The sequence below is a fragment of the Chiloscyllium plagiosum genome, unplaced genomic scaffold, assembly GCF_037043375.1.
Source record: "Chiloscyllium plagiosum isolate Xiang-an unplaced genomic scaffold, Cpla_swu_hap1 HiC_scaffold_39, whole genome shotgun sequence".
Lineage (NCBI taxonomy): Eukaryota > Metazoa > Chordata > Chondrichthyes > Orectolobiformes > Hemiscylliidae > Chiloscyllium > Chiloscyllium plagiosum.
Window position 1 is genome coordinate 105,869,956 of NW_028270177.1, and position 23,409 is coordinate 105,893,364.

Here is a 23,409-nt window from a genome sequence, read left to right on the forward strand (position 1 = left end):
TCCACCACATCAACCGGTTTACTGTCATCTCCCTGTTTGGTCACTTTGTCAAAAAAGTCAATAAGATTCGTTCGGCAAGGTCTACCCATCACAAAACCGTGCTGACTGTCCCTGATCAGATTATTCTTTTCTAGATGGTCATAAATCCTATCTATAATAACCTTTTCCAACATATTACCAACAACTGCAGTGAGACTCAATGGTCTGTAATTACCAGGGTTGTCTCTACGACACTTTTTGAACACGGGAACAACATATGCTATGCTCCATTCCACAGGCACTACTCCTGTAGACAACGATGATTTAACGATCGCCGCCAAAGGTAATCAATCTCTTCCCTTGCTTCCCAGAGGATCCTAGGACAGATCCCATCCGTCCCAGGGGACTTGTCTGTTATCTCACTCTCCAGTATTTCTATCACCTAATCCTTGTGAAACTCAATCTCTACTACTCCAGACGCAAGTATCTCTATACCTTCCTCGCCAACATTTTCATTTTCTATAGCGAACACTGTCGAAAAATATTTATTTAGCGCTTCCCCTATTTCCTCTGACTCCACACACAACTTCCCACGATTATCCTTGATTGTCCCAAATTTAACTCTCGTCATTCTTTTATTCCTGACATACCTATGGAAAGCCTTAGGGTTAACCCTGATCCTATCTGCCAACAACTTCTCATGTCTCGTCTTGGCTCTTCTCAGCTCTCTTTATACGTCTTTCCTGATATCGTTGGAACCCTCGAGCGCTCTAACTGAGTTTTCACATTTTGTCCTAACATAAGACTTCTTGTTCTTCTTGACCAGGGATTTCACTTCCTCAGTAAACCACGGCTCACGCGTTCTATATCTTCCTACTTGCCTGACAGGTACATACTTATCTAGGACACACAGGAGCTTTTCTTTGAATAAGCTCAACATTTTTAATGTGCTCACCCCCTGCAGTTTCCTACCACATTCTACGTTTCCTAAATCTTACCTCGATACATCGTAATTTCCCTTCCACCAGATGAAACTCTTGCTCCGTGGAGTACACCTATCCCTTTCAATCACGAAAGTAAACCTGAGAGAATTGTGATCGCTGTCTCCAAAGTGCTCACATACTTCCGAATCTAAAACCTGGCCAGGCTCGTTTCCCAAGTCTAATCAAATTACTGGCCTGGTTTGCAAAATAGGTGTTCTGAACTTTGAGCGAAAACGGTTCCAGCAGGAAAGCATTCATAACGTAGCCAGCAGGATTCGAACCTACGTGGGGAAACCCCAATGGATTTCTAATCCATCGCCTTAACCACTCGGCCATGACTACAGACAGCGCAGCACGGTTGAGCAATGACCAAATCAGCCGTGATCTCATTGAAAGCTCTTGCTGACTTGATGAGCTAAATGCTTCCATCTCCTTTCATACCTTTGCTGTCATTTGTAAGGTGCGAGACACCAATGTAAAAGAAGAAAAGCACAAAGGTAGGAAAAGATATTTGCAGTCAAACTGAGTCAAAATTATTTATTGAAAGGAAAATCACACTTGGCAATTTGCTAGATCTCTTTGCGAACATGACCAGCAGAGGTAAGCAAGGGAGCTATTGATCTGAGTATTCTTGGACCTGAAGCAAACAAAGGTTAGTGACATATTCATTTCTTTTTCCGGCGAACGAAATGTTCTTTCCTGATGGTTACAATGAAAGAGACGGTTCCCAATAAAAGACAAAGATTCAGTCACATCTAGATATATTTCAATGTGACATGATTCATTTTCCGTCCCAAATTACCCCAGAGATGGAGGGGGTGAGTTACTTTTCTTCACTCTTCAACTCCTCAGCACGGAGGTACAGACATGAAACCGCTAGAGATGGAGTACTTGAATTGGGAACCAGTGACACTGAAGGAACTAGGCAAAAGTGAGGACTGCAGATGCTGGAAATCAGATTTTAGATCAGAGTGATGCTGGAAAAGCACGGCAGGTCAGGCAGCATCCGAAGAGCAGGCAAGTCGACGTTTCTGTTGCCAGTCCTGCTGCGTTCCTCAAACAATTTTCGTTTTTGGCTCAGATTTCCAGAAGCTGCAGCTATTTGTTTTATGTTAACCTTCATAATGTTTTGGACAAAACCAATGACCTGCCAGCATCGGAAAATCGGCAGAAGTACTGGTACACTGATATGTTTGCTGAACAATACAACCATTCCATGAGCGGGAATACGATCCGGGCCATGGTGCTGAGAACACCGAATCCTCACAAATAAATAACAAGACAAGGCGATAGATACTATAGTATTTGGTGTAAATAAAACACCCTTTCTGAACATTTTCGTGGCAGATTATTTTCAACTTGTCTTCGAAGATTTACAAAGTGGGAAAAGGCCATTCCGTCCGTGTGCATTGCGGCTAATCAGAGAACCATCCATTCTAGTCGCAGTTTCCAACTTTAGCTCAAAGTCTCGTGTGTTCTAATGTTTCCAGGGCAAATGTCAATGAGGTTATCCTATGTTCTTAAATGGCACAATAACGGGGCAGAAGTATGACACTTCCACAACGAATTGTAAGTCTTTTGAGGAACTCGTGCTCATTTTCACCCACAGAGGGAGACACACAGTAAGATACCCCCAAACTGACGGAGGTGTCCGTTGTGTAGAGTTGGAATTTGAAATGGACAATAGGACAAATGCAAGTTTTAAATGCGGAAGCACAGAGGCGACGTCCCGCCAGGACTTAACAGGGGAGCGTCAACGTAGACCACGGTTAAAGCGAAACAAGTCAGACGCGTTATCGATTACGCCACTGGCCCAAGAGGCAAGCCTAGCGTTGGCAGTATGTCGATATGTAATGCCATGGACTTTCACGGAATCAAAATTAAAAAGGTGAACAAGCAGCGAAGATCATCACCAACATTGCTTCACTTCGATTTGTGAAGCAATGCCTTTCACTGGCAAAGGAGAAACATTTGTCCTCAGCTGCCTGCTTCAGGGTCGCCTCCTTCTCTGCTGGAAGTTTCCATCGTTTTATTGACAGTCACGACGCGATTTCATGATCCACTCCAGTGAAAAAGTGTCATGGTGTCATCCAAGCAAGAGCCTGCAGATTCTCAGCGAGAGACCTCCGGTCATTTCGAGCTCTGGATGTGGAATTAGACGAGATGCGTGACACCTTTTATTGGCGCCACCACTTCACTGCAAATTAGCGGCTCAAAACGAGCCGTTGTTGCAGCAGCTTGATTTGTACCTTCCTGTAGTGCTTTTGCTAAACAACATCAGATAGATCCCATCCGGCCCAGCTGACTTATCTATTTTCACACTCTGCAGTATGTTGTGGTTCTGTTCGCCGAGCTGGAAGTTTTTGTTGCAAACGTTTCGTCCCCTGGCTAGGGGACCTCATCAGTGCTTGGGAGCCTCCTGCGAAGCGCTTCTTTGATGTTTCCTCCGGTGTTTATAGTGGTCTGTCCCTGCCGCTTCCGTTTGTCAGTTTCAGCTGTCCGCTGTAGTGGTTGGTATATTGGGTCCAGGTCGATGTGATTGTTGATGGAGTTTGTGGATGAATGCCATGCCTCTAGGAATTCCCTGGCTGTTCTCTGTCTGGCTTGCCCTATGATAGTAGTGTTGTCCCAGTCGAATTCATGTTGCTTGTTGTCTGTGTGTGTGGCTGCAAAGGATATCTGGTCGTGTCGTTTCGTGGCTAGTTGATGTTCGTGGACGCGGATTGTTAGCTGTCTTCCTGTTTGTCCTATATCGTGTTTTGTCCCGTCCTTGCATGGTATTTTGTACACTACATTAGTTTTGCTCATGTTGGGTATCGGGTCTTAAACTACTGGACGTGTGCCTCACAACACATTTCACATTCAACAACCAGACATACGAACAAATCAACGGAACACCCATGGGATTCCCAATCTCGGGACTCATAGCAGAGGCAGTTATGCAAAGGTGAGAACAAACAGTCCTACCACAAATTCAACCTAAACTCTGGGTCAGATATGTCGATGACACGTTTGTAATCATTAAAAACACGGAAATAGAAAAAAAAACACCGGATCATCAACGCCACACTCACAGGAATCCGATTCACGAGAGAAGAAGAAAAGGATAGCCAACTCCCATTCCGAGACGTGATGGTACAGAGAACACCGAATGGAGAATCCCCTACAAGGTTATACAGGAAAGCCACACACACAGACGAAGTCCTAAACTATGGAAGTAACCACCCCAACACACACAAACGAAGCTGCATCAGGACACTATTCAAAAGGGCCACAACACACTGCAGTACACCAGAACTGCAAAAAGAAGAAGAGGAACACCTATACAAGGTATTCGCCAATAACGGATACCCGCTCAAATTCATCAACAGATGCCTAAGAGAATGACCACGGAACGAGGACATACCACAACCAAAAGGACTAGCCACACTACCATACATCAGGAACATCTCAGAACTGACAGCCAGACGACTGCGACCCCTAGGACTCATAACGGCACACAAACCAACAGCCACGCACAGACAACAACTCACCAGAACGAAGGACCCGATACCCAACATGAGCGAAACTAATGTAGTGTACAAAATACCATGCAAGGACTGCACAAAACACTATATAGGACAAACAGGAAGACAGCTAACAATCCGCATACATGAACATCAACTAGCCACGAAACGATACAACCAGCTATCCTTAGTAGCGACACACGCAGGCAACCAGCAACATGAATTCGACTGGCACAACACTACTATCATAGGGCAAGCCAGACAGAGAACAGCCAGGGAATTCCTAGATGCATGGCATTCATCCACAAACTCCATCAACAAACACATCGATCTTGTCCCAATATACCAACCACTACAGCGGACAGCTAAAACTGACAACCGGAAGCGGCAGGGACAGACCACTATAAACAACGGAGGAAACATCAAAGAAGCGCTTCGCAGGAGGCTCCCAAGCACTGATGATGTCGCCTGGCCAGGAGACGAAACGTTTGCAACAATAATTTCCAGCTCGACGAACAGAACCACAACAACGAGCACCCGAGCTACAAATCTTCGCACGAACTTTGAACTCTGCAGTATTTCGAATATCTCTTCCTTGTGAACCTCAATCTCTTCTAGTCTAGACGCAAGTATCTCTATACCTTCCTCGCCAACATTTTCAAAGCGAATACTGTCGAAAAATATTTATTTAGTGCTTCCCCTATCTCCTCTGACTCCACACACACTTCCCACTATTATCCTTGATTGTCCCAAGTTTAACTTTCGTCATTCTTTCATTGTTGGAATACCTATGGAAAGCCTTCGGGTTAACCCTGAACCTATCTGCCAACAACTTCTCATGTCTCCTCCTGGCTCTTCTCAGCTCTCTTTATAGGTCTTTCCTGATATCGTTGGAACCCTCGAGCGCTCTAACTGAGTTTTCACATTTTATCCTAACATAAGACTTCTTGGTCTTCTTGACCAGGGATTCCACTTCCTTAGTAAACCACGGCTCACGCGTTCTATATCTTCCTCTCTGCCTGACAGGTACATACTTACCTAGGACACGCAGGAGCTTTTCCTTGAATAAGCTCCACATTTTAATGCGCTCACCCCCTGCAGTTTCCAACCACATTCTACGCTTCCCAAATCTTACCTCGATACATCGTAATTTCCCTTCCACCAGCTGAACCTTTTGCTCCGTGGAGTACACCTATCCCTTTCAATCACGAAAGTAAACCTGAGAGAAGTGTGATCGCTGTCTCCAAACTGCTCACCTACTTCCGAATCTAAAACCTAGCCAGGCTCGTTACCCAGTACTAAATCGAAAGTGGCTTCATCCCTTGAAGGCATGTCTGCATACTGAGTCAGGAGGCCCTCCTGCACACACTGGGCAAAAACTGACCCATCTATAGTACTCGTACTGTCGTGATCCCGGTCAATATTTGGATTTTTTCTTGAGTGTTCCAGAGTTTTTCATTGTCCCAGAGTCCAGATGAAGTTTGCATTCCTCACGTACGTGAGCGAGAATTCTTTCAATGTCTCAGATCAGTTCCTGTCCCGAGAACATCAGAGTCAATGTCCCGTCCTCTACTCGGTCCGAAAGGTCACACTTCTTCATCCTCCTCTGATTCCATTTCCCAAAGAGTTTCTCAAGATTTCCAAAGCTGCAGCCTAAATTATATGGTTTGCTTCTTAAACATTTTTCCAACTGCCAACTGAAAATATTTTCAGAGTATCTCTTCACAATCCTCTGGCTTGCAACATGTCCAGGGAGAAGAAGTCCCGTTTGGTGGAGAGATTCCCGAGGCTGGTGAGTTTCACTTTGGAACAAAGATGGTTAAGTGGCAATTTCCTGCGGTTGTTTGTAATGACCGGAGAGGGAGCGGTGGGGAATGAGCACTTTGACGAGCAGGAGGAAGTGTTGCCACTGACCCGAGTCAGAGAACAGAGGACATGGAATCGAATGAAAAGCAGCACTTCTGCTTAGGACGTTCAATAAAAACTGCAGAAACCCGTTGTGTCGAGCAGTGTATCTGGAAAGAGAAACAGAGATAATGATTTAAATATGGAACGTTTCTGATCAAGAACTCGAGTTTCCCAAGTCGAATCAAATTATTGGCCTGGTTTGCAAAATAGGTCTTCTGAACTTTGAGCGAAAATTATTCCAGCAGGAGAACATTCGTACGTAGTCAGCAGGATTCGAACCTACGTGGGGCAACCCCAATGGATTTCTAATCTATCGCCTTAACCACTCGGCCATAAGTACAGACAGCGCGGAGCGGTTGAGAATTGACTAAATCAGCCGTGATCTCATTGAAAGCTCTCGCTGACTTGATGAGCTAAATGCTTCTATCTCCTTTCATACCTTTGCTGTCATTTGTAAGGTGCGAGACACCAATGTAAAAGAAGAAAAGCACAAAGGTAGGAAAAGATATTTGCAGCCAAACTGAGTCAAAATTATTTATTGAAAGGAAAATCACACTTGGCAATTTGCTAGATCTCTTTGCGAACATGACCTGCAGAGGCAAGCAAGGGAGCTATTGATCTGAGTATTCTTGGACCTGAAGCAAACAAATAGTGACATATTTATTTCTTTTTCTGGCGAACGAAATGTTCTTTCCTGATGGTTACAATGAAGGAGATGGTTCCCAATAAAAGACAAGCATTAAGTCGCATCTCGATATATTTCAATGTGACACGATTCATTTTCAGTCCCTAATTACCCCAGAGATGGAGGGGGTGAGTTACTTTTCTTCACTCTTCAAATCCTCAGCGTGGAGGTACAGACATGAAACCGCTAGAGATGGAGTACTTGAATTGGGAACCAGCGACACTGAAGGAACGATGTAAAAGTGAGGACTGTGGATGCTGGAAACCTGCTGTGCTTTTCCAGCATCAGAGTGATGCTGGAAAAGCACAGCAGGTCAGGTAGCATCCGATGAGCAGGAAAGTCGACGTTTCTGTTGCCAGTCTTGCTGCGTTCCGCAAACAATTTTCATTTTTGGCTCAGATTTCCAGCTACTGCAGCTATTTGTTTTATGTTAACCTTCATAATGTTTTGGACAAGACCAATGACCTGCCAGCATCGGAAAATCGGCAGAAGTACTGGTACACCGATACGTTTGCTGAACAATACAACCATTCCTTGAGCGGGAATACGATCCGGGCCACGGTGCTGAGAGTACCGAATCCTCACAAGTAAATCCTCACACGAACATTTTCATTGCAGATTATTTTCAACTTGTCTTCGAAGATTTACAAAGTGGGGAAAGGCCATTCCGCCCTTTGTGCTTTGCGGCTAATCAGAGAGCCATCTATTCTAGTCGCAGTTTCCAACTTTGGCCCAAAGTTTGGTCATGGTGTCATGCAGAAACTCAGCGAGTTCACTCAGACATTTTTGTGTGTGCAGAATGATTTTCCACATTTAAGGCAAATTCAATGGCATCCCGAATGGGTATATACACAGGAAGCGTTCGGAGAGATAAGGAACACATTTTGGCAAACATGGTTCAATTAATTTCTGTTATCTGTTCAGCAGGGACATGTTCGATAATAGGGTATTTTTCCGTGCTCGGCTTTGTTGATGTGCTCCCGCAGCTGACACCAGTTTTAATGGACCATTTGCAAAAAGTGCACTCTGTTTGTTAGGCAGTAAGCGCGTTTGCCTTTCTTTCTGGAGGGTGGATGGGACGAGTTGATCCAGCAATGAGGGTCTTTCCGGACTTTTGCTGCCAATGACCATTCGTTTGGCATCTTCCCAACTTTGCCATCAAAGAGTTTGGCTGAAGAATAATACCGCACAGATAATGTTACCCCCCTCAGCTCTCCAACGAATCCAGAAACTGACAGCTCTTCATGTGGAACAGAAGCAAAACAGAAAGGGTGGACCATTGGCAGACACACCGAAGCATGCATGCTGCCTTTGTTACAGTGCAATCCGATTATGTCATGAACTGCTCAGAGAAACGGCAGCGAGGCAATTCAGGACATACTGGAGATTTAGTGCATTGCCAAGTCACAGAAAGTGCTCAACAAACATAAAACAAAACGGAACAGCAATAATCCATGAAACATGAAGTTTACCAATTGCACTCGTGATGAAATTAGGTCAACAATGCGCTGATGACTACATCTGATCGAGAGGACCAATCGCCACCCCCCTTCACCAGGACAGTAATGAAGGAAATGAGAGAAATACAAAAAACATTTCTCATCGCGATTGCCAACCTTTGCGCCACTGCAACAACAAAAACGGCGAGCAGATACAATGCAGAATCTGGTTTCGTATCAGCAATGAAATAGTAATATCCATTCACTTTCAGTGAAAACGGTGAACAAAGGAAATTGTCTGAAATATAAATACCCAGAGCAGGCTGCTTGGTTCCCCGATTATACTGCTGCACAGACTTTCATATTCAAAGGTATCTTTCAAAGAGAGTGTTTGTGGCTGTCCATATGACAATGGAAATTGTTGCCCTCGCTCTCACTGTCATTATTGATCGTGTTGGGTTTGGCATCCTCACCTTGCACGCGGGAGTTCAGTGCACAATTCTCTGCTGTGAAAAATCGGAGTGCTTTGGAGCAGAAAGATGCGAAGCTCATGTGCTTCATGGAGATGTTGCAGGAATGTTTTGCGGTGCTGGGAAGTGGGATCCTCACAGTTCTGGGTAACATCCTCAGGGTTGCAGAGCCTGTTGTGAAGCCTCCTGTCCTGTGGCGTTTGGAATTGATTTAGTTTCATTGCCGCTGGGTCCAGTTGTTGGTGTTGCAGATTGGATTCTGATCAATGTGTTTATTGATGGAATCCATGGATGGGTGCCCTGCTTCTAGAAAATCTCTGGCTGCCTTCTGATTGCCATGTTCTATTACTGTTGTGCTGCTCTCGAGGATGCTTTCTGTCTGTACGTATAGCTACTCGGGACAGCTGGCCGTGGCAATTACTGACGGCCACACAAATTCTTTGCCAGAAATATGTATCCCACAACTGCATTCCCAGATGTCTGGCACACTAAATTGTCAACTAGGATATGCCATAAAGCAATTGAAACACCCTTTTTTAAAATAAATTTCTGGAAACTGATAGCCAGACTCCTCTGAACACACGGATTTAGGACAGCACATAAACCAACAGCCTCGCTGAGGGAAAGCTCACCAGAAAACAGTATCCAATGCCCATCTTGTGCAGGACAAATGTGGTTGTCAAGATTCCACGCAGGGACTGCACGAAACACTATATCGGAGAAACAGTCAGACAAATAGCGAGCTGCAATCATGAACTTCAGCCAGCCTGTATACGCCACGGGCAGATGTTCTTGTAGTTGTATGTAGGGCATTGAGTGTTTCTGATTCAGGGGCTTGGACCGTCAGCAGCACTGGTTAATTCCTTGTGTTGTAACTACTGTTGGAACATATGTAAAACTCGATTACTCATTGAGATGTACATCCAAAATATTAGCCGAGAGAAGTATTTTGGTGGTTTTTCTGGTGCTGTTCCTGTCATGCCATCAGGAACTGGACTTATTGTGTGCTTCCTGACGGTTCGGGGCATGCTTCCGTGATCGTATTTTGGGCAGAAACCTGCGTTTTAGCTTCAAAAGCGTGCGTTTGCAAACCTGGTACACCTCCCTGTATTTTGTTATCTCTTATTGTGTGCAATTGCAACACGGCAAATTATTAATTTATATTGGAAGGTGACAAACGGAGGCGTGTGAAATGCCAAGGTATTAGTGACATTTATCAATTGATTGCATATTACTTTTATTCAGGAGATAAGGATGTAAAACGTGTTTGTGTAGAAATGAGGACCAGTGAGGAAAGAAGTCATCTGCAGGTGGAGTTTACAAGTGCACTCGCAGTAACCACTACGTACAAGAAAAAAAAAACTACATGTGAGTGATAAAATATGGCAATGGTTACGGGTGATCTTAGTTTCCCATCTCCCACTCACGGTTCAATGGTAAAAAAAAGTTTGGATGACAATAATCAATGAATCATATCGGTCCCAGAGAACAACGCGAGCCATATTTTGGTCATCGATTAGTTTACAGCTGACTTAGTATCTGTCTTTTCTTGGAAACCATCTCCTTTGTTGTGACCATCAGGAAAAATATTACGTTGACATAAAGAAAATGAAGATTACGTCACTACTCTTTGTTTGTTTCATGCCCAAGTACAATCAGACGACCTTGATCAACTCTGCTAGTCATGCGAGCAAAGAAATCTGGAAACATGCCAAGTGTGATTTTTCGCTCAATAAATAATTTTGATTCAGTTTGACTGAAACCACCTCTCCCTAAAGTTGTGCTTTTCTTCTTTTAAAATGGTGTCCGGTATCTTCCAAATGACGGCAAAGATATGAGAGCAGATGGAAGCAATTTAGCCTATCAAGTCTGCGACAACATTCAATGAGATCATGGCTGATTTGGTTAATTCTCAACCCCCGTTTTTATCCTCACCTCCGTGATGCTCCATGTCTGTCTATCACAGCCTTGAATACACCTCGCCTTCACAGCCCTCTGTTCTTGGGAAACCCACAGATTTGCTACCCTCCCAAAGAGTGAATATCCCCCTTATCATTTTCTTAAATGTTTGATCCCTTCAGCTGTGAGAACGCACTCTCGTCCCAATTTCTCGGGGGTGTACATCAGAGCAGAATAAGTCCCTGAAGGTAGGTCTGCACTCTCCAGTGCCGCTCCGTGTATTTGAAACATTTTCAGATTTTGACCTCTGATTAAAAATAGTAGACCTAATTGGCACATCAGATTTGCCAGTGGTGAATTTTTTCAAGAAGAGTTCAATGAGAGTAATTCTACTGACAGTGAATAGGGCTAGACAAATTAGATTACTGACAGTGGGGAAACAGGCCCTTCGGGCCAACAAGTCCACACCGCCGCGCCGAAACACAACCCACCCATACCCCTACATTTACCCCTTACTTAACACTACGGGCAATTTAGCATGGCCAATTCGCCTGACCTGACCTGCATATCTTTGGACTGTGGGAGGAAACCGGAGCACGCGGAGGAAACACACACAGACACGGGGAGAGCGTGCAAACTCCACACAGTCAGTCGCCTGAGGCGGCAATTGAACACGGGTCTCTGGCGCTGTCAGCCAGCAGTGTTAACCACTGTGCCACCGTGCCGCCCTAATGCAAGAACATTTTTCTTTCGCGATCCAGTGCTGTGTTTATTCACCTCTCTGCGCATGAAAATGGATCCTACCCATCCACTTTATCTCTCATCAATATGTGTGCAATTCAAATTGATGCGGCCATGACGACACGCGCGCAATGCTGTCTTAGTATGTCTTATGTAATGGAAAGTTCCAACCTGAAACACCAGTATTCGCTGTCAGACTCTCTTGCTTTCGAAAGGAGGAGGATGCTGGGGTGCCAAGAAAAGCCAAATCCTGGTGTTTCAGGTTGGAACTTTCCATTACATAAGATATATTAAGACAGCATTGCACCGTGTAGTCATGGCCGCGTGATACAGGTGATGGATTACAAATCCATTGGGGCTTCCCTCCGCAGGTTCGAATTCTGCTGGTTCAGTTTTCAGTGATGTCATGCAGGACGAGTTTTCACTCACAGTTCAGAAATCTCGTCTCAACAAACAAGACCAGTCAGTTGATTAGACTTAGCAAACTCAAGTTATTAATCAAAAATGCAACACACTTATCTCCAATGCAAAATATTATCTCCATTTCTCTTTTCAAAGTTACTGCCAGACCCATCGAGATTTTGCAGTATTCTTTGAATGTACTGTGCAGAAGTGCTGCTTTTGAATCGATTCCTTTTACCGCAGTCCTCCATCGACTAACTCTGGTCAGTGGCAACACTTCTCCCCGCTCGTCGAAGAGCCAATCCCCACCACTAATTTTCCCATCATTATAAATAGCCGCAGGAAATTGCTGACAAACCATCTTTGCTCCTAAGCGAAGCTCACCAACATCGGGAATCCCTCCACAAAACGGGACTTCTCATCTTTGGACATGGTGAAATACAGACGATTGTGTACAGAATTTGGGAAAATATTGTCACTTGTCAGGTGAAAAAATGTTAAGAAGGCAAAACACGTCACCCAGTCTCCAGCTTTGTGAATCTTCAGAAACTCTTTGGGAAAAGGACTCAGAGGAGAATGAAGAAGGGTGAATTGTCAGACTGATCGGAAACAGTCAGGACAACTTCCCATTCTTTAAGTGGACGGGACATTGATTCTGATGTTCTCAGGACAAGAACTGATTGGAGATATTGAAGTAATTCTCGGTCTTGTACACGAGGAATACAAACCTTATATGGACACTGGGACAAAGAAAATACTGATTTCACACAAGATACTGAGAGGTTCGAAGATAAATGTTCCCGATTGGTGCAGAGCTGGTTCCCAGTGACATGGGTGTGTCTGTCGTGGATGGGATCAGACTGTTCCCATGTCGCTATTATGAATGTCCCAGTCTTTATTTCGGAAAAGTAAAACTGATAGAGGACAGTTGTCGTTCTGGGAATGGCAGCCTGAAGTGGGAGGTCAATCACAGACTGCTTTCGAGGATCGTCCAAGATTTTAGGTTGGAAGTATCAGCTCATTCGACTGTTAACTGAATTGTTAATGGTTCAATACCGCCAGAGCGACAGTGATTGATGTTCTTACTGCATCTGTTTTCTGTGCAGCACCGTTTCGTGTTTCTGATGGGGTCGGGAAAATGTTTTCCAAACAGAAACATTTGGTATGACGAACGATAAAAAAAAGTTTCTGCATTGCTTTAATGGTTAATGTAAAGAACTGTGGATTCTGGGAATCTGAAGCAAAAACAGAAACTGCTGTCGAAACTAACCAGTTTGGCAGTGCCTGTGGGAGATTACCGTGTTCTGATGAAGTTTTGAAATATTTGTCTCTGATTCTCTCGGAATAGACGCTGTAAGATCTGCTGAGATTCTCCTGGTATTTCTGTTCGTGGTTTTCACTGAATGCCTATTCCATTTATAAGGATTATACAACCAAACCCACCACAAACCAAAATTAAGAAATAACACCTCAGCATCTCACTCCACCGCAAGCGCAAGGAAAACTGCACGATATTGCACTTCTCCAGCTTCCACCCTAAATATATTAAAGAAGCCATACCGTAAGGACAAGCGCTTCACCTGCATAGGAACCGCTTAGATTAGGAATAATGCGACAGACACCTAAAGATTTTGAAGGATATCCTCATGATGATGGGGTACATGTTGAACTGATTGATCGCCAGTTCCGGTGTGCCACAGTGAAAATCTGCTGTGAACTCGTCAGAAGACAGACAGAGGATGCGACTAATAGAGTATCTTTCATCGTCAGTACTTTCCTGGAGTTCAGCACGTTCTTCACAGGATTCAGCATGTCACCGATGATGATGATCATCTCACTAAGAACATCCCCATGACTTCAATTCTCACCTTCAAACACCCAGCAAAATTATAACATACGACAGTTTACAGTAAACTACTCAGCCTTCACATAGCATTAACCACAACGCCACAGCACCATGCCTTCGCAACCTTTGCAAGACATGGACACTAACATCACCCGTTGGTACATTAGCCACCACGTACACGACAGGTACTCATGTGACTCAGGCAATGTTGTTTGTCACATATGCAGCAGGCAATGATACCACAAGATGCCACAAGATACCCAGTAATGGTATATTGGCGAGACCATGCAAATGGTGTGCCAATGGATGAATAGTAACGGCATAACAGTTTCCAGACAGGGTTATTCACACCCAGTCGGGGAAGAGTTCAGCAATCAAGGACATTTGGTTTTCAATCTTCGACTAAATGTCGGTCAAGGCGGCTTTCGAGGTACACAACAACGCAAAAGCGCCAAACAGAATTGGGTCGCCAACTGCCTTCGTTGGGGTGATGGCTTCAACCATGATATTCGGTTAATGTCACACCACATGTGACCCACCACACTGTTCTGTATCTGTGAAATCTTCCTTATTATTCTGTTTTCACACCATCACCGTGACAAGTTGTTATTGTGTCTCTACCTTAATCACTTTGTTCAATATTGGCTAACTGATAATTGGGTCAAACTCGCGGCATGCGACTCTAGCCAAATAAAAATCAGAAGAACTGGGAATGCTGTAAACCAGGAGCAAGGGCAAGGGTTACTGGACGGGGTGGGGGAACGGGACTGGGGCATCGTGGCGAAGGGGGCAGGTGTTTCGCTGGTCTGGGGACATCTGTGGAGGAACATGAGAGTTAATGTTTCGGAACTGGTGACCCTTCCTCTGGTGTTTTTGTTGTGGAGCGGTTTTCCAGTTGCTTCTGTTTCTGTTCCATGTCATTCCAGTTCCTTGACTTGTCTCCAGTACGACTTTATTTTAACGGTTTGTAATTATCTCTCTGCCTCACTTTCTTGGATCATCGGTCATCCATTCTGTTGGAACGCAGTTATTGACACATTACTCACACTGTGTGACACTCTTGTTCACTTGCAGAGACTAAGTCTTTGACACTCCGCTCCCACAATTTGCCTGATATTTTGATCTGTCTGCCCTTGATCTCTCTTCCCTTAAATTGAGTGTTCTGTGTTATTCCCTCCCACTTCACCTAACGAAAGGGCTCTGGTCCGAAATCTTGTTATTTCAAATAAACATGTGCATCTATAACCTGGTGTGATTTCTGAATTGGTCCATCGTAGTCCAAAACCGCAACCTCCACAGCAGGTACACGGAAACACCACCACACGCACTGTCCCCTCCACACTATGTTCAAGCTCATTTACTCCTGTTGCCTCATGTAATTCTGAACTTGTTGTTGTTCGTGATGAAATCTTAAGGTTCAAGCAGTTCTTTTGCAATGTATGTACTTTGGAATGTGGTTCAATGTCAAAGAAAAACATACTTCAAGGGACGATATATGCTTCAAAGCTTTGCCTGAGTTGTTTAAATGTCATTTATCCTGAACCCAGTGAGCTGACGGAAGAATAAACATGCCAAAGCATGTTCTGCCACACGGTGCCAGGGACCCAGTTCAATTCCAGCCTGTGGCGACTGTCTGTATGGTACTTGTACTCCTCCCATGTGTGCGTGAGTTTTCGTCCCACATTATGAAAGCTGTGTATTTTCGGTGGATTGCCAAATGAAAAATTACCCAACTTGTCCATGTATATGGACTTCAGGTTATTTCGCTGTGAGAAACTTGAAGGGGATCGATTAGGAAGTCGTTTTTGTTGGGATAATCTTCACTGCTTTGGTGTGGGCTTGATAGACCGAACGGCCTACTTCCACACAATTGGGATTTTACGAAAATTATTGCGATCGTGCGATTTTCCAGACAGTCCGAAAGATAAATAATGTTTCTAGGTGTCGTTTTGAATGTCTGCAAACGATATTCCAATTCTCACACAGGAGCTACACCTCGAAGTCTGCACTTATGCAATTTAAAGTTGCGCATTCAGTGTTCACGCTTCGGAAATCACAGCTTTTTACCATTAAGATCAAATCTTGTGTTTTTTAATCTATATCATAAATAGTCGAATTAGTCTCATTTATCTACATTTAATGCATGTACTTCAAACTGATGGGAATGGTAACTTCTCAGATTCAGGTTCATTTTGATGGTGGATAGGTAGATGACGACCACTCTTCCCATCATCTCAAGTGGATTTGCAAGGCATCGATCACCAACGCTGAGCCGGGCTGCTCCCTGGGAGAGAGTGAAGCGCGCGGCGATGGCCTGTTCGGTGACATCATACATGTATTTGTCTCCACTTAGTTTCTATGGAGTAGGACTGACAATGAGGGAAAGTTCGAAGGCAAGAGCTGATTCTGGGAGGGGAAGACTCCTGAAGAGGTTTTGGCAGTATCTGAGAGACTTTCCAAATTTCAAACAGGCAAAGTCATTGAATAAAATCTCTGGGGATGCCTTCTAACAGGATAATGGTGTATCCGAAAATACATAACATAGCCTAAATGAAGATAAATACCGCAGTCTTAGCAGGACGAATGGTAAGAAGAACATATTTGATTGAGGACTTCCTGCTGCAGTCTTTAAGTCGCGCAGCTGAGTCAGCTGCTCATAAATGATGATAAAATATCTATCCTTTAACTGATCACCTTCAGCCACGTGCTGGAGTATGTCTAGTCTACTTATGTCTACCTTTTGCTGCAAAATGGCTATGGAGACGTGTATGTCTTTGATATCAGGCTTATTCGGAAGAATGGCTCCACTAAGGTTTGAAGTTAGCTTTCGTGATTCGTTGGTTAGCACTGCTGCCTTACAGCCTGGATTAGATTCCAGCCTCAGGCGACCGTTTAGAGTTCGCATATTCTCCCTGTCTCTGCATGGGTTTCTTCGGGTTGCTCCAGTTTCCTACTACAGTCCAAAGATATGAAGGTTAGATAAATTGGATATGCTAAATTGTACCTCGTTCTCCAGAGTGTGTTGGTCAGGAGCAGTGCAAAGTAATAGGGAAGGGAAATTGCTGTGGGTGGAATACTCCTTGCAGGTTGCGTGTGAACTTGTTGGGCCTAATGACCTGTTTCCACACTGTAGGGATGGTATGATTCTATTTCATTACGTCGGTACTTTAACAGCGTAAGGCATGGTACAACTCAGCAGCTCGCTGGTAAAATGGTGAATGGTGGATTCACGCTGATGATCTGTGTCAAAGTTAACTGGCAAGTGTTCATCTCAATTGGAATTGACGACTATGCAAATTTAATTGAAACAGAATCATGACTGGAAAATACCTCCAGTGAAAATGCATCACCAAATTCAACATTTCTATTCATGGCAAGTTGCTGACTCATCCTATCTCAAATTTCTGATTACATGAATCTGCAGCAAGAACACAGGGATACATATTTCCAAACTGCTCCTCTTAACTCTATAGCTTAAGCGTTACATTTTTGTGAAGGTTTTCTTACCTCCCAGTAAGTGTTGGCCTTCTAACAATTGAGTTTGACAAAGTTTATTTGAACAGTTCATTAAACTATTTGGATGTTTTGAAGTGGGGGAGGAGGGCAACCCTCTGATCCACTGGGACAGTGAAGGACTCACTGAAGGAATACCTATCCAATTGTGATGATTAGTAGCTTGGAAGGGAACATACAGATAATGATTTTCCCATTCGTTTACTTCCTTTGTCTTTAGGACGATAGTAGTACTCGAGTTGGAGTGTGCTGTCAAATGGAAATTGTTGATGAATCAAAAAGCTGCGACAGTGGTGAATGGTTTGAAATTATACATAAATTGCCAATCGAACTGGATCAATTGCCATGGAATGTAACGTTCTGAAGAAACTCAGCCGACCTGGTAGCAATGGTGAAAAGTGTCAGAGAAGTAATGTTTCTTGTCCTACATGTCCTCTCTTCAGTACTGTTCTGAAGAAGAGTCATTTTGGCCTCAAAAAGTTACCTGTATTTCTCTCCAAGTATGCTGTTAGAGTTGCTGAACTTCTCCAGCACTTTCTGCTTTCATTTCAGTTATTAAATGTCCGCAGCATTATCCTTTTGTACGCATGTTTCATAATGGCGCTGTCCAACATCTTGAGGTATGTTGTCGATATATTGGTTCAGTCAATCGGGGAGTATTCCATAACACACTTGACGTGAGCCTTCTCGGTATGAGAGAAGCGATTGGAGTCAGAAAGCCCATGACTGATGGCAGTTTTCTTGCCATCTGGCCTGCTCTTGTAACCACATTATTTATGTAGGGAGGACAGTTCATTTTGGGGTTAATAGTAACTCCCACATTGTTGATCGTTGAAGAATAGGTAATGGCAACACCATTGAATTTCCAGAGGTGTTGATTAGATTATCTTAATCAGGATGTGTGAAATTCATATCCCTTGTCTGCCCAGGCCTTCACATTGCCAGAATTCTGCTGCATTGTGAAATGAAATGCTTCAGGAGTTGAGGAAGTAAGAATACAGCTGAACTCTGGACATTTATTAACGAACAGAACCTTGAATAATTCCTGAAGTGAGGTCCTGGAGTTTAGATAACTGACCTGCAACAACCAATCCAGTTTCTGTGCGTCTGGAGTCACATGTATCTTGGAGCAAATAAGAATAGCAGCTTTACTTCCCTAAGGGGTAGAGGCGAATCGGAAGGGATTTTCCATGGTCAGTTGTAATGGGGAAAAGGCATTAGACATAGAATTTCAACTTAGAATTCATGGCATCTATCGTTGCAGGGTTTGAATTAGGTCTCTGATATCAATTCTGGAATATCTTCACGTGAGCTGATTATCATGTACTGATGAGCAATGCTCCTCCAAAACTGGGATTAAGCTTGCTATTAAGCTTCTTCATTTCTCAGATATTTGAATAAAAAAAAATGTGAGAAATGCTACAGTCTCAGTCTCGACAAAATGCTTACACACAGTACCATGCAACACTTTTGGTGATGCATCAACTCAGATTTTCAAACAAGGAGCTTGTCAGTTGCCTGAAGGGAGAGATAACGTCGCACAGAAAACTGCATCAAACAATTCAAACATGTGGAGAAGGTGATCCTCACTATCCTCGTCTTCATTGGCGTTCCTTATAAGGCATTATGACAATTTCACTTGTTTTAGTCTGCTGCTGATCTGCTCTTTGGTTTTAACTTTTGAACAATAAAGTCTCCAATTCACTGACAGGTTTCCTTATTTAGACACAGGAAGTGCGATGTCAGTTCACTGAGCAGTAGTGTCCTTACAATTCTCCAGTGATAGAGACTCCCGATGTCACTGCAAATGCAGAACTCCCTAATGTCTGTGTTCTGTCATCCGTTCCGGTTTCATACCGTTTGTAGGTATGATAAGAAATCAGGCAAGTCAGTTGCAAAGAATGGTAAACGGAAGTGAAACATTAACTCTTGCTCTCCCACAGATGATGTAAGACATGCTGAGCCATTTCTGTTTCTGATATACAAATGAAGCCTGTTTTTGCGACAACTTTGAATGTTAAGTGGTGACCTGAGAGAAGTAATGCAAGACACTAAAATGAAGCGATAAACTGTTTCAGTTCGCTGTGGATTCTGCAATGAGTCTGAAAATGAGGTTCAGAGTATTCAGGACAGATGTTAGTGAGCACTTCTACACACAATATTTGGGAGAGGATTGTAACTCACTTCCACAAACGACAGTAGATGCAGGGTTTTTATTTTGGTTGCCAGAATCAATCCTGTGATTGCTTACATCTATCTCTAAGGACAATAGCAGCAGAAACAAGAGAAAACTGTGACCACAAATCACCTATCAGGGATCTCGCCTTTCTGAGTTGGAAGTATCTGGCTATTCCTAAATCCTGGAACTCCCTCGCCAACAGCATCTTGGCTGTACCTCTATGTTAAGTTCGCTCAAGTTTCTGTGCAGTAGCTCATCATCTCAATCACTGGAGAAATTAGGGATGAGCAGTGAATCCAATGCCATTGAGTGACGTCGATACGCCACTAATGAGTTTCGAACATCTGCAGGTTCTACGTGTACGCCCGCAAGCGATCGGGAGAAGGGAGTAGTGGAGCAGGGCGTTTGAGTAAAGTGAAAGGCAATGATGACTGGAGGGCGTGAGGCTGTACGTGAGACAGGAAGTGGTGATGCAAGGCTCACTGTTGGCATTAATGGGTCAGTCTATACTGGCCACTGTTTACACTGACTTACGCAACACTGCTGATCAATTCACCACAATGATACTGTTCTCTTGGCGTTGTATTCCCTCTGTGCATATTAACGTGGTTGATGGGCCCTGAGAGGATAAACGTATCTTCTTTATCCTGTCGGCTCAAACAGATGAATATGAGGAGAAAGTGAGGACTGCAGATGCTGGCGATCAGAGCTGAAAATGTGTTGTTGGAAAAGCGCAGCAGGTCAGGCAGCATCCAGGGAACAGGAGAATCGAAGTTTCGGGCATAAGCCCTAATTCCTGAAGAAGGGCTTAAGCCCGAAACGTCGATTCTCCTTTTCCCTGGATGCTGCCTGACCTGCTGCGCTTTTCTAGCAACACATTTTCAGCTCTAAACAGATGAATACATCAGTTTGAAATGAACGCAATACGAGATTGGCTCTTTCTGTGCATTTGCACTGGAGAATGTCCAGGTGTGGACGTTTCTTTTCTGTATCAGCGGAGGTTAGTTTAAATTCTTATGGAGCAACTTTCATAAAGTAACAAATGTCCAAGTTACTGTGATTGAACAGCTAATTAAATACACATATGGATTTGAACAGCATCTTCTGCGCTGACACCGTTGATGAATTAGTTAAAGTGTCTGGTTAGAACGAGACTAGTATGGTGTCAAATCCTGGCGTTGCATGTCCTGTACATTGAAGGATCGTTGCTTAAACTTCTTTAAAATGCTGTATTGTTGATCCACCATACCGAAAGAGCATGCTTCTTGTGTTTGAGCTCAGCGCATTTTTATTTTGTGTTACCACATCCTGCTGCCTGCTGTGGCCCCATCAGTCAATACTAGATCCTGCTAATTCAACGGAAAGATTCTGTACTATGTTCCACAAGGACGTTTCTGTTAACGGTCGAATGCGCTGAATCTTCCAACCAAACAAATTCGACGATCCTCTAAAGCAGTCCGTGACTGAATTCCATATTCAATGTGCCATTCCCTGAACGACGACTGTCCTCTATCAGTTTTACTTTTCCAAATGAAAGACTGAACCATTCATTATGGAGACATTTTAACAATCTGATACCCCCAAGACAGACACATCCATGTCACTGGGAACCAGCTCACCTCCATCAGGGATAAACTCCTCTTTTGCCTCTCAGTGCCTTGTGTGTTCCAGAGATTTTCATTGTCGCAGAGTCCAGATGAAGTTTCTATTCCCCATGTACAGGGCTGAGAATTTTTTCAATGTCTCAGACCAGTCCCTGTCCCGACAACATCAGAGTCAATATTCCGGCCTCTGCTCGGTCCGACAGCTCACCCTTCTGCATTCTCCTCTGAATCCACTTCCCAAAGAGTTTCTCAAGATTCCCAAAGCTGGTGCCTGGATTGGTTTGGCTCCTCGACATTTTTCCAACTGCCAATTGACAATATTTTCACAGTAAAGCTTCGGAAACCACTGGTCTGCACCATGTCCAGGGATGAGAACTCCCGTTTGGTGGAGAGATTCCCGAGGCTGGTGAGTTTCACTTTGGAACAAAGATGGTTAAGTGGCAATTTCCTGCGGTTGTTTGTAATGATGGGAGAGGGAGCGGTGGGGAATGAGCACTTTGACGAGCAGGAGGAAGTGTTGCCACTGACCCGAGTCAGTGAACAGAGGACAGGGATTAAAGGAATCTAATGAAAAGCAGCACTTCTGCTCAGGATGTTCAATAACAGCTGCAGAAACCCGATATGTCGAGCAGTGTATCTGGAAAGAGAAACAGAGATAATGTTTTAAATATGGAACATTTCTGATGAAGAACTCGAGTTCCAAAGTCTTATTAAATTACTGGCCTGGTTTGCAAAATAGGTTTTTTGAACTTTGAGCGAAAATTCGCCCAACAGCAAGTCATTCATAGCGGAGTCAGCTGGATTCGGACCTACTCGGGGAAACCTGAATGGATTTTTAACCTATCACCTTAACCATGCGGCCATGAGTACTGACTAAAAAGCAGAGTTGAGCATTTTCCAAATCAGCAGTGATCTCATTGAAAGCTGTCGCTGACTTGATAGGCTAAATGCTTCCATCTCCTCTCCCACCTCGGCTGTCAATTGTAAGGTGCGAGACACCAATGTAAAAGAAGAAAAGCACAAAGTTAGAAAAAGATATTTGCAGCCAAACTGAGTCAAAATTGTTGATTGAAAGGAAAATCAAACTTGGCAATTTGCTAGATCTCTTTGCGAACATGACCAGCAGAGGTAAGCAAGGGAGCTATTGATCTGAGTGTTCTTGGACCTGAAGCACAATAGAAATACATCTCTTGGGTACTATTTTGGCCGTATTTCTCAATGAGCTATCATGTTTTACATATGTTCCATCGGGAGTTACCTCACACAAGGAAGTAACCAGTGATGCAGACGGTCATATAATCCGAGTTCCAAGTCCCGGAGTCAGAGACACTCAGTGCCCTGTGTGTACCTGAAGAAACAGCTGTACATGGGGTTTACAGGGTAACAGAACTGCATGAATGCAGCTCGATGGTCGTCTGACTGCTTCTCCTCCATAATTTTCTGTGCAGTCCCTGTGTGCAATCATGTCAACTATGTTTGTCCGGCACAAGATGGGCATTGGTTACTTGTCTCTGAGAGAGGCTGTTGGTTTATGTGTTGTCATAATTCCGAGTGTAAGGAGGAATCTGGTTGTCAGTTCCCAGAAACTTACTTTAATAAATGGAAGCGTGCTTTGTAACTTGCCGCGTGGCATATCCTCGTTGCGAAGTTCGTGCACTGCGAATCACGTTGCGGGACTATCCAATTTTGGCAAAGAATTTGTGTGGCAGTCACGAGTTGCCACGACCAGCTATCCCTAGTTGCAATACGGACAAATGGCAAGAACTACAGATTAGAGCAGCACAAGTTTAATGTGACAGGGCAAACAGAAGGCAGTCAGAAGATTTCTGGGTGTAGGGCAATCACTCAAGGTACCTTTTCATATGAAAGTCTGTGCATCAGTAGAATCTGGGACCCAAGTAGTCTATGTTGGTTATTCATATTCCAGAAAACTTGTGTTGTTCCCCATTTACTCTGAAAATGAATAGACATAGTTACTTCACCGTTATTTCGAAAGAAGATCCTGCATTGAATCTGTTCGCCGTTTTTTGATGCTGTGGCGAAAAGATGGGCAATCGCGATGTGAAACGTTGCTCTACCTTCATTTCCTTCATTACTGTCCTGGTGAGGGAGAAAGGTGATTGGCTCTCTCGATCAGATGGGGGCACCGGCGCATTGATGGCCTAATTTAATCACGGATATAATTGGAAATGTTCACTATTAATGGTCCGTTGTTGTTCTTTTTTTATATGATACTTGAGCACTTTCTGGGACTT

The 23,409-nt window shown here is 43.8% G+C and overlaps 1 non-coding gene across 1 annotated transcript; it reads right to left on the bottom strand.

Moving 5' to 3' along the window:
• Positions 1-1,222: 1,222 nt before the first annotated feature.
• trnas-aga (transfer RNA serine (anticodon AGA)) lies at positions 1,223-1,304 on the bottom strand. Its single transcript has one exon. It is a non-coding gene; the product is annotated as a tRNA-Ser (tRNA).
• Positions 1,305-23,409: the final 22,105 nt, after the last annotated feature.